This window comes from Psittacula echo, assembly GCF_963264785.1.
Source record: "Psittacula echo genome assembly, chromosome: 4".
NCBI classification, from domain to species: Eukaryota; Metazoa; Chordata; class Aves; order Psittaciformes; family Psittacidae; genus Psittacula; species Psittacula echo.
Window position 1 is genome coordinate 73465399 of NC_137738.1, and position 10035 is coordinate 73475433.

Consider the following 10035-nt stretch of genomic DNA (forward strand, 5'->3'; position numbering starts at 1 on the left):
ATCTTGTCCATACATGTTTCTCCATCAACACCTTTCATGCAGCCTCCAACACATTGTGACACTCCCCTTTCAGTTCTTGTCTGTCTTGATATTATCTCTAAGACTGACCATACTGGATAGCATTTTTACCCTGCTCCGAGAACTCTAATTCCAAAACTTTGCCTCAGAGAAAAAGACTAGAAACTAGAATAATGTATATGGCATCACCTCTTTCAAATGAGGGGACTCATGTGTAACCCAGTCTGGAAAGGATCTTGTTTTAAACACTGGTATATAAGATTTTGTATATAGTATGAAATACATATCACTATATGATTAGATATTCTTTTTTCTGTCTGACTTCCAAGCCTCTTAAAGACCACAGGACCGTGTCAGTGAAGACCATTGTTTCATTATGTATTGTGTGAAAAAAAACAGGTTTTTTCATGTTTAATTTACTCATTATTGGGATTTATGCAAGATAAAAGCCTTTATCTTACTACTGGCTGGGAAGACTAGTCACTTGCTCTTTAACATGTCATTTATCTTTAGAGACTGCTGACAAAGCACCCAAGATGATAGGATCAAACAAGTTCTTCTGACATACCTCAGTATATTCCATGGAAGCAAAATACTGATGACTGTCTAAAGGAGATGAGAATTTTAATACGAGCAATAAAAAAGCAGCCTCTCCAATGAATAGTATTGCTAAACTCCGACTGTGAACTCTGCGATATATTTGGTTTATGTACAGTTAGTTTTGTCGTGCAGTATAATTTATAAAATGTGGGCATAACCTCAGTCAGATATTCCAGAAGATGCTTCAGTTTTCAACATGGGCAGAAAAAGGATTCTCCTTGCTGTCTTCATTCAGTGACTGCTGTCTCCTACATCTGGTGATACATGAAACTTGAAAAGCAAAAGAATGATCGTGGAGCCCAGTATCCTATAGAAGACATTGCGACATTCATGGTGGAAGGGTGGAAAGAAGAAGTACCTTCAGTAACACCCATTCAATTGCTATTCAAACCTAGGTGGAAGAGAAAAAGTGTCTGAAGATGAGACTTGCTACGTAAATTATTATTGCCTTTTGAGTAGAAAAAGTAGTTTGTCCGCATGGCCTTGGGATTTTGCACTGATACTAAAAAGGGAACCCAGGACGAATGGGCAATCAAAAAGGTTTATCCAGATGTGTTTTGGCTGACTAGTATGTTAGTGAAGATGAGTCCTAGCATTCATGTCTTTCCAGCTCTGATGGAGTCATAATTATATCCACATTGTTCCTGGTGTACGTTACCATATTCCGGCAACTTCAATTACATTTTGAAGACAGTTTTCTCATTTGGAAATTGTTCAGTCACTTAGGGCCACTTCTGTTAAATCTATACACCAGACTTTGAAGAGCTGAAATCAGCTACATTCCGCATCTGTGTGTATTAGTCATGTGCATCCTTGGTGTTGCTGACAATCATTAAAAAACCCTGGCAGTCATTACTATTATTTCTGAATAATCATGCACAGCAATTAATGAGTATTTGATGATGATTGCAGACCCTACTGACAAGTTTATGCCAGCATTAATCAGATGTAGCTCCTTTGAAGACCATGCTGTTACCTCTGATTGACATGAATCTAACTGGGAGCAAATTGCAAGTATTGGACTCTGACATGAGCATATGGCTCCATGCCTACTGTTCTACTCAAAAATCTCTCAAAATTTGGACATAGCTTGCAACTGAACCTTAGACGCCTTCTGGGCTTGCCACATTTCCCAGTAGGTGTTGCTCTATTGAAATTCCATCTATGTAGATGAGAAGGCATCCAGGTGATTTCTGTTGCGTTTCTTCAAGTGTAGTTTCACTGTTGCTTTCTTGGCAATTCTGTCTGTCATGCTGTAGTGTTGCTGTAAGTTTTCCTCGCCTCTCTGTGTTTTATTGAATTCTGTAGCATGTTCTCCACGCCAACAGTCAATTAGCTGATTCATCCCCTCTTACAGGACTTCCTAGTAAGCACTTCTGTCGTAATACTGTGTCTTGGCACTGCAGCTGTTTTCTTGCTTTGTTTGCTGTGTTTTGTCGTTCTCCTACCCTAATTATGATCTGCTTCATCCTTCTTTTTCCGTAATTTATCGGTAATTTGGATCTGTTTTCTCCCCTGTCCCTACTTCCTCACTCGCGCAAATAGGTTATTTTGCTGGTTAGAGACTGTCATCTCTTTCTTGGGTACGTATAACTGAGGAACTGTTTTCTAAAGTATACCATGGAAATGAGGAGATGCAGCTTTTGGCCTGGCTGCTTTTATTGTCAGTCCTGTACAGATCAGACATGTTAATGGAAAGGATAGTCTTACCCCTAGGAACAACTAAGACAAGCTAAACAAGCAACAGCGATTTTGAGCAAAGGGACTTAGAAGTGAATGGTTTCATCTTAGGTAGCATAAATGCCTGGGACCATTTTGCAGTTTAGCAGAGAAATTATTATGTTAGATATTGTTGATAAAAAGCAGCCCAGACCAGGGACACTGCATCTGGAGCCATCAAGTTGTATTCTGGCAGACAGCAGGATAAAAAAAAAAAGGAAAAGGAGCTTTAATAAAGTGATTTTGTATGCATTTGCACATAGCACCAGAAATCATCCACTTACTTCTGCCATATCACCCACAGTGCTTCCCTGTCAGTCTAGAATAGTAACTGTGGCTGTCATCCACAGTTGCTTCTTAGATTTTTAAACACTTCACCAGAATGATCATGGTTGAGTTAAAGACAATCCTATTTTTAAATGATAGGAGTTATTCCTAACCTTAAGTGAAGCAGTGCTAGAAACAGCGGTGTCTGTCCACAGAGACATTAGTAAGCTGGTTTTATATGCGGCATTTTGGTGTTTCATAATTACGGGAAGAGAATCCCACTCTCCACTGTTTAATTCAATCATTTTTAATTGCTTTGAAAAACCACAGAGCATATTCTAGACTGTGACTCAGTCTAGAAATACCTGTACAGGGAAATGCTTTCTAATAGTTGACAGTTCATAATTCAAAAAAAAAAAAAAAAAAAAAAAAACACAAAAAAAAACCCAAACCAGTCATAATGAAATCCAGTTTGTACATGCAATAAGGACCACATTTTTTATCTTGAGAATAATTAAATGTAGGAATAATTTATCTGAGAACATGCTGGATTCTCATCAATTCTGTTCTTCAAATAGTAGCTAGATTTTTTTGTAGAAGAAGTACTGTAGCTTAAACAAAATTATGATCTTGATACCAAAACTACTGGGTGACATTATGCTGAAATAATCATATTAACACCTCCCATTCTAAAATATCTGTTGTTGTTTATTAATAAGGAAGAACTGCTATTTGATTGATTAGGAAAGTATGCCAAAAAAATCTCAGTCAGATTCAGAAATGAGCAGCAAGATGAATTCTTCACAGATATTTATATATGTATATATATTTACAACTGACGTTATAAACAGTAGTCAAAAAGCAAATACACAGAAGTACCATATTCAGAATTCTTGTGATAAAACATATCCATCCAACAGATCATATATAAAACATGCTGGAATGCCTCTCCAATGTTTTGGCAATATTCTACAGTATACTGGCCAGCTTATAGTATAGTTGTGTTCAGCAGAAGTTAAAAAAGGGAGAATAAAAAAGTATGATGGATCAATAATTGCCAGGAACCCAGTGAGCCTCGCTGTTTTCCCATAGTTAGTCATTCCCCTAGAGCACAGTGAAGTTCACATCTCTGTTCAATTGAGCCACCTTTATGAAGCATTTTGTCTTCTGTACCTAAGTCTAAAGCATAATTCTGTATTCTTGCTGCTATTATTTTTATTAGAGGACTATCTGCTTTTTTTATTCAGACCAATAGCGTTAGGTCTGAGTTAAATAATAATCAACTGTAAACCTTACCACATGTGCAGGTAGAAGTGTGTGAAAAAAAGGAGATAGAAAGGAAAATCCACTGTCCATGAATTATTTTTTATCAGAAGATACAGTTTTGTTCAGTTTAGTTGGCTTTAAGTAATGGTCATATTATCTAAAGAAGTCACTTTGGGGTCACAGGGGTTCTCTACATGTTTCCACAGTGTTCTGCCTGCTGATGGCAGGTGCTGCTCTAGAGATAGCCATGTACCAAGCAACACATTCCACAGGTTTAAATGTGTGTATGATATTCCATTTGCCTTGCCACAGACTGACATCGTGCTGCTGATCAGAGTGGGAGTTGTAATCAGTTATGAAAATAGTAAATCTCACCCCAGAATGTTAATAGTAATTTCTGTAATTTAAACATACAGGATTCATACTCTACCAGCAAGTGAACAAGTACATCAATTTCAATGCATCAGTTGCCCATTTGTTGAATAGCCAGTGAGGCAATATTGCACAAGTGAGTGCAGTATCCAGGCCGACATTTCCTTGCTCTCAAACAAACATGAGGAGATTGAAAAAGAACTGTATTCAAGGTGTGAATAATCAAAACTCCCCAAAACTAGATCATACTCTAGGGACACGTATGCTACTAATTTTATAAAAGCAAAACCCCTTACTCAGCTATCAGCTCTCCTAAATTTAATCCAAATGGCATATACTTTTCCTTCTATGTACCTCACCCCTTTAGTCTGACCATTTCTGCAGTTAGAGGATATTCTGGGTATTTTTTTTTCCTAAGCTAATTATATTACAAAAGCTTCACATATTGGATCATATTCAGATTCTAATTCTGAAGTCAGTGCAGCACTGGTGTCTGCACCTAATGCAGTCACCCACCTGAAGCCATCTTTAAATAAAGTAGCTGATTGTGGTTGTTATTATTATTATTATTATTATTTTCTTCATGCCAACAAAAAGAAATGTGTAGGTGTATTTTTAATTAAACATTAAAAGAGTGGATCTTTCTATATGCTATGACTAAAGATTTTCATCACTACAGTGTCCCTGTAAATTCTGGGTTTTTTTCCATTCAAAGCAGGAATGCTTAACACTCATGCAATTTGTATGGCTCTAGGAAATCTAAGATCAGTTCAATATTTTTGTGCCTCATTCAAAAAAAGAGCAGCTAAGTTGTGGCAATGCTGTACATTTATACTTTCTGCTTTTTATATTAAGAATTGTTTTAAGGAGGTATATGACCAAATTCTGTGTAATTTAGATGAACAGAATATCTTGTAGCGGGTTTTCTGAGGCACCCATTGGCAGCACAGGCATCTAATGTAGAAATATAGCTTCACTAACACCCAGAATTTAAACTAAATTAGGCACTCACTGAATTAGGATGCCACTGAAAGCCAGTAATAGTAATAATGATAGTAATTCACATTTTTATCCATAACCTTGATCTTCCTTTAAATATCAAAGTCTATTAGAAGTAGCATAACTTGAGAAGTGTCTTACTGATTTGTAATTTTTCACATACACCATTAGGTGGCAGGGAACAATAAAGATTTACTTGAAATGTCATACGTATGTTGAAATACATATCTGTCAGATTGTTCTCTCCACCCTTTTTGAATCCGAATTATTTCCAACTGTGAACTGTCAAGAGCTTTGTGTATTTAATTATTAAATGACTTACCAACAGGGCTCACAACTTACAGCAACCCTGTTTCAGGTTTAATTTCTATGCAATCCTTCTGTCAAAAGAGAAAGAGACAATTCATCCTCCTGGGAGATCCCTGAAAATTAAATCTCACCACAGTTGTATCTTTACTTCTAACCTCTACTTCTGCTTCTGGTCGGGCTAAATCTGACTGCTGGAAGTAGCTCCTAGGCCAGGCTAATTCAAGAAGGCATTAGTGGGAGGCAAGAAACTTTATTATTCTTTTGGGAGTCTTGATTCTAAACTGGTGTTAAGGGGTAGGCTGACAGGTGAGTGTAAAAACACAGCAAACTTATACTGCCAGCAGCATTTGTTTCTCTGACTGCTGATTTTAGAATTGCAGAGTGAGAGGGTAGATAGCAAGAATCACAGAGCAAGTCTTGCCCCTTGATAACTCACTCGATGACTGGTGAATGAGAAGTCAATTCTGCTACTAGTGGCTTTGTAGGAGTTAGGAATGCTTATGCTTAGCATTTCCCAGAGATGCAGAATCAAGTCTCTGGCAGGAGTCTCCCCTAAGAGATTTGTTCTTATTCCCTAAATTCTTCTAGTGCTATGCCACAGACATTATCACATGTGCTTAACTGGAAAGTCACAGTGCAGATTTTTCCATATGTCTACATAACAAATTCATGCCAAAGAAAAAAGTAGCAGTTCCACAACATATGTTACAGCTGCAGTCCACCATACCTGTTTGTTAAGCTAACACTTGAGAGGAGGAAAAGCACAGGAGGGACATTTTGCTGATTTGTTATTGACTAGTCAGATATGCAGAGAAATTCAGCTCAATGCAGTTTTAATGTGTCTGAGTGAGTGACAGTAGAGCAACTGAAATCTATTATTCACAGAAAAATGTGTTACAGCAACTCACGGTGCGTCTCTTTTGTCCCAGGCAATTGGGTTTGGAAGAAAGGAGTTCTTTGTTCCCCCCGGTGTTCCCTGAGAACACTGACAGTAAGCACACAGACTGTAGTCTTAGTATTTGTGAGGTCTACATGTCTACTTGGATTTGGATTCAGTATTTTTCATCTCAGTCGCTGAGTTTCAGTCAGTGTGTTTTATCTGCTCAGTCCAGACAGGGCAATCCTGTGGGTAACTGTGTAATACGGACAGGAATCTTTAATAGTCAAAAATCTCAAAGCCAGTAATAATGCTGGTACCACAAGATAACTTAAGCAACAGATTCTATTAACTTGAATATAGTTACAGAAATATAGAAACACTTACTGCCTGTGCACATCCCAGTCCCATGGCCACCATGGCTGTTCACATAAAACAGGGGTCATCTTCAACAGCCATTTTTTTCCTTCACAAATAAATCACAGATTTCAGAAAGCTGTCAAATGGATCAAAGCTAATTCAGCATGCTGTCAGCCTTAGCATCTGACAACAGTCTTTGTCCAAGTGGATTAGTGTTACAGTTGATCCATAGATCACCCTGTCCTATTTCTACCTTTCTAGATTAGGGATGTCCTAGTCTAGGAAAGATGCAGCGTAGCCCATAGGAGAGGAGCTGCAGTGTGTAAGGAGGCTGAACTTGGACACTGTGTGAAACCAGACAAGCGATATTTTTTCTACTGTGCCATGAGCCATTCAACAGTCAAAAATCACTGTCTTTGAAAGATCTGATGAAAAACAGGAGTCACAAGGCAAGTGTGTTTGTCGTGGGGCCTGTGTTCAGTAGGGCTGGTCATGCTCTAGGAAGGACAGGCTGCGGGGAGCTTCTAAGTGTCATGCAATACAATACACAGTGCAAGCTGTGTACACTTCATAATTTGCCCCTGGAGCCCACAGCAAAACTGTGGCCTCTGGCTTGGTTTTCACATGAAGTGGTCTCCACTTGTAAATACTAATGATGCTGCTGCGCTCTCAGCAGCTTGGTGCCTAACAGCCCATTGGTTAATGCTGTTGACTGGGTCTGGGAAAGAGGTGATTTACTTACCTTTATGGAAAAGTGAGGAACAATCATAAAGATCAAGGTGATCACTTATTGTGCCTTACATTTTTAAAACATAGTTGTATGAAATATTTTGATGTCCAGAAAGGAAAGGCCTTTTTAGTGTGTATGATTCACATGTGGGTTACCAAATGCCTGGAGCTAGGGAAGACTGTTTATCTGTTATCAGGCTGTTTTCTGTATGATGTTCTTCACAGCTGAGTCAGAAATGTCAAGAACTGCTTACTCAGCTGGGCCCAAATCCTGTGCCTTTGGTCCTTTCATTGTTTTACAGTCAGATATGAAAGTCTGCCCCAGAAAAGGATAAACATGTTCTGAAATACAGTCATATTTTGAGAATGCAAGGACCTAAACAAGATTCAGTCTCACTGCATCCTCCTTAGGAGTTATGGTCACAAACCTCTTTGATTTCTCCTGAGCTGTGTCCAAGAGGACTAAAGTCAGCCCCCTTTGCAGGATTTTGTATCTTCCATCTACTTTCTGAGGTGAATGTAATAAAGACAAGAACATGACAAATTATCTGCTTCAATAACAAAAAAATCCCAAACCCCAACATTAATTTTTATTGCTATTCTGCCTCATCTCCTTTTGTAGAGAACATCAAACAAAACACTGGTTTTGTTTTTCTTGAACTAAGTAATAAACTGTGAATTTGTACTTTTGAGAAGCCCCCAGTAAACTAAAACATATTTCAGAATGCAAAGAAGGGATAACATTTCACTGTAAGATGGGAGGAAAATCCTTCGTCTGAACTAACTCAAGTTGATGAATGAAAGTTTCCTTTGAAAGGGGGTTCTCAGGCACGACAGTAGAAGCTGGAGAAGTCAAAAAGTTCTGGAGAGCAGCAGGACAGTGTGTATTTCCTAGGCATGTGATTACTCTGTGAAGACTCATGCTCTATACTGTCTTGTTCTGTCTTCCCTGCTAGGCTTCTCACATCACCCAGAAATGAGATTAGTGGAAAGAGAGAAGTATGCTTTCTTAGTACACTTTTCTCAGCATGCTGAGAAGTAGGATGAGACAGAAAATAGGGGTGTTTTTGTTCAGTTGTGCAGGATACAGGGATGATTTACGTTGCAGTAGATGAATGCCTGGGGTTGTTTTCCTTCAAATATGCCAGGAGGTGGTACAAGACTTACTGGTGGTTTCATATGTACTGTCAAACTACTGCCTACGACTGCACACATTCAGCTTCTTGTGAAAGACTGTTACAGACAACACTGAAGGAAAAAATATTCTTGCAAGCAATGCTCTACCTGCCCAAAACAAACAACAAGCAAGAGTGGTTTATGTAGTAATTTGTAGGAGGAGGTCTGGGGATTTTCATCCTTTAAGGCTGGGATCTAGGAAGAGAACCTGAAGAGAGGAAAAAGGATGCAATTACAAAACAAAAATAAAAAAGACTCGCTGGTACAGAAGAATCAGTTGAGAAATGAATCTCCTGTAAAGGAAAAGGGTGTGAAAAAGCAAGCAGATGATGGAACGGCAAAAGAGAAGATTACAGAAGCCAGTTGCAACAGAGGAGAGGAAGCTATGACTGAGATAGCAAAGAAGGGGAGCCTAAGAGAGAGCAATAAAGCCATACATGAGACTGACATAAAGCAGGGAACAAAGCAACCTCCAGGTGTAGGAGAGAACAGATGGGATCAAATATGAGATTCACCTCTTTACCAGAGATTCGTTCTCTGATTCAAGGAGACCAAGTGAACATAATGTTGGCCAAAACCAAGAGAATGAGATATGGACCAAAAGGTGAAAACTATCAGAGTAAGCATTACAGGAGAGGCTAACAGAGGCAGATGAATAGGGAACAATCATTGTCTATAAATATCATAGAATCATAGAACCATAGAATAGTTAGGGTTGGAAAGGACTTTAAGATCATCTAGTTCCAACCCCCCTGCCATGGGCAGGGACACCCCACACTAAACCATGCCACCCAAGGCCTCATCCAACCTGGCCTTGAACACCGCCAAGGATGGAGCTTTCACAACTTTCTTGGGCAACCCATTCCAGTGCCTCACCACCCTCTCAGTAAAGAACTTCTTCCTTATATCCAATCTAAACTTCCCCTGTTTAAGTTTGAACCTGTTACCCCTTGTCCTGTCACTACAGTCCCTGATGAAGAGTCCCTTCCCAGCATCCTTGTAGGCCCCCTTCAGATACTGGAAGGCTGCTATGAGGTCTCCACGCAGCCTTCTCTTCTCCAGGCTGAACAGCCCCAACTTTCTCAGCCTATCTCCATACGGAAGGTGCTCCAGTCCCCTGATCATCCTCGTGGCCCTCCTCTGGACTTGTTCCAACAGTTCCATGTCCTTTTTATGTTGAGGACACCAGAACTGCACACAATTCTCCAAGTGAGGTCTCACGAGAGCAGAGTAGAGGGGCAGGATCACCTCCTTCAACCTGCTGGTCACGCTCCTCTTGATGCAGCCCAGGATACGGTTGGCTTTCTGGGCTGCGAGCGCACACTGAAGCCTGCTCATGCTCA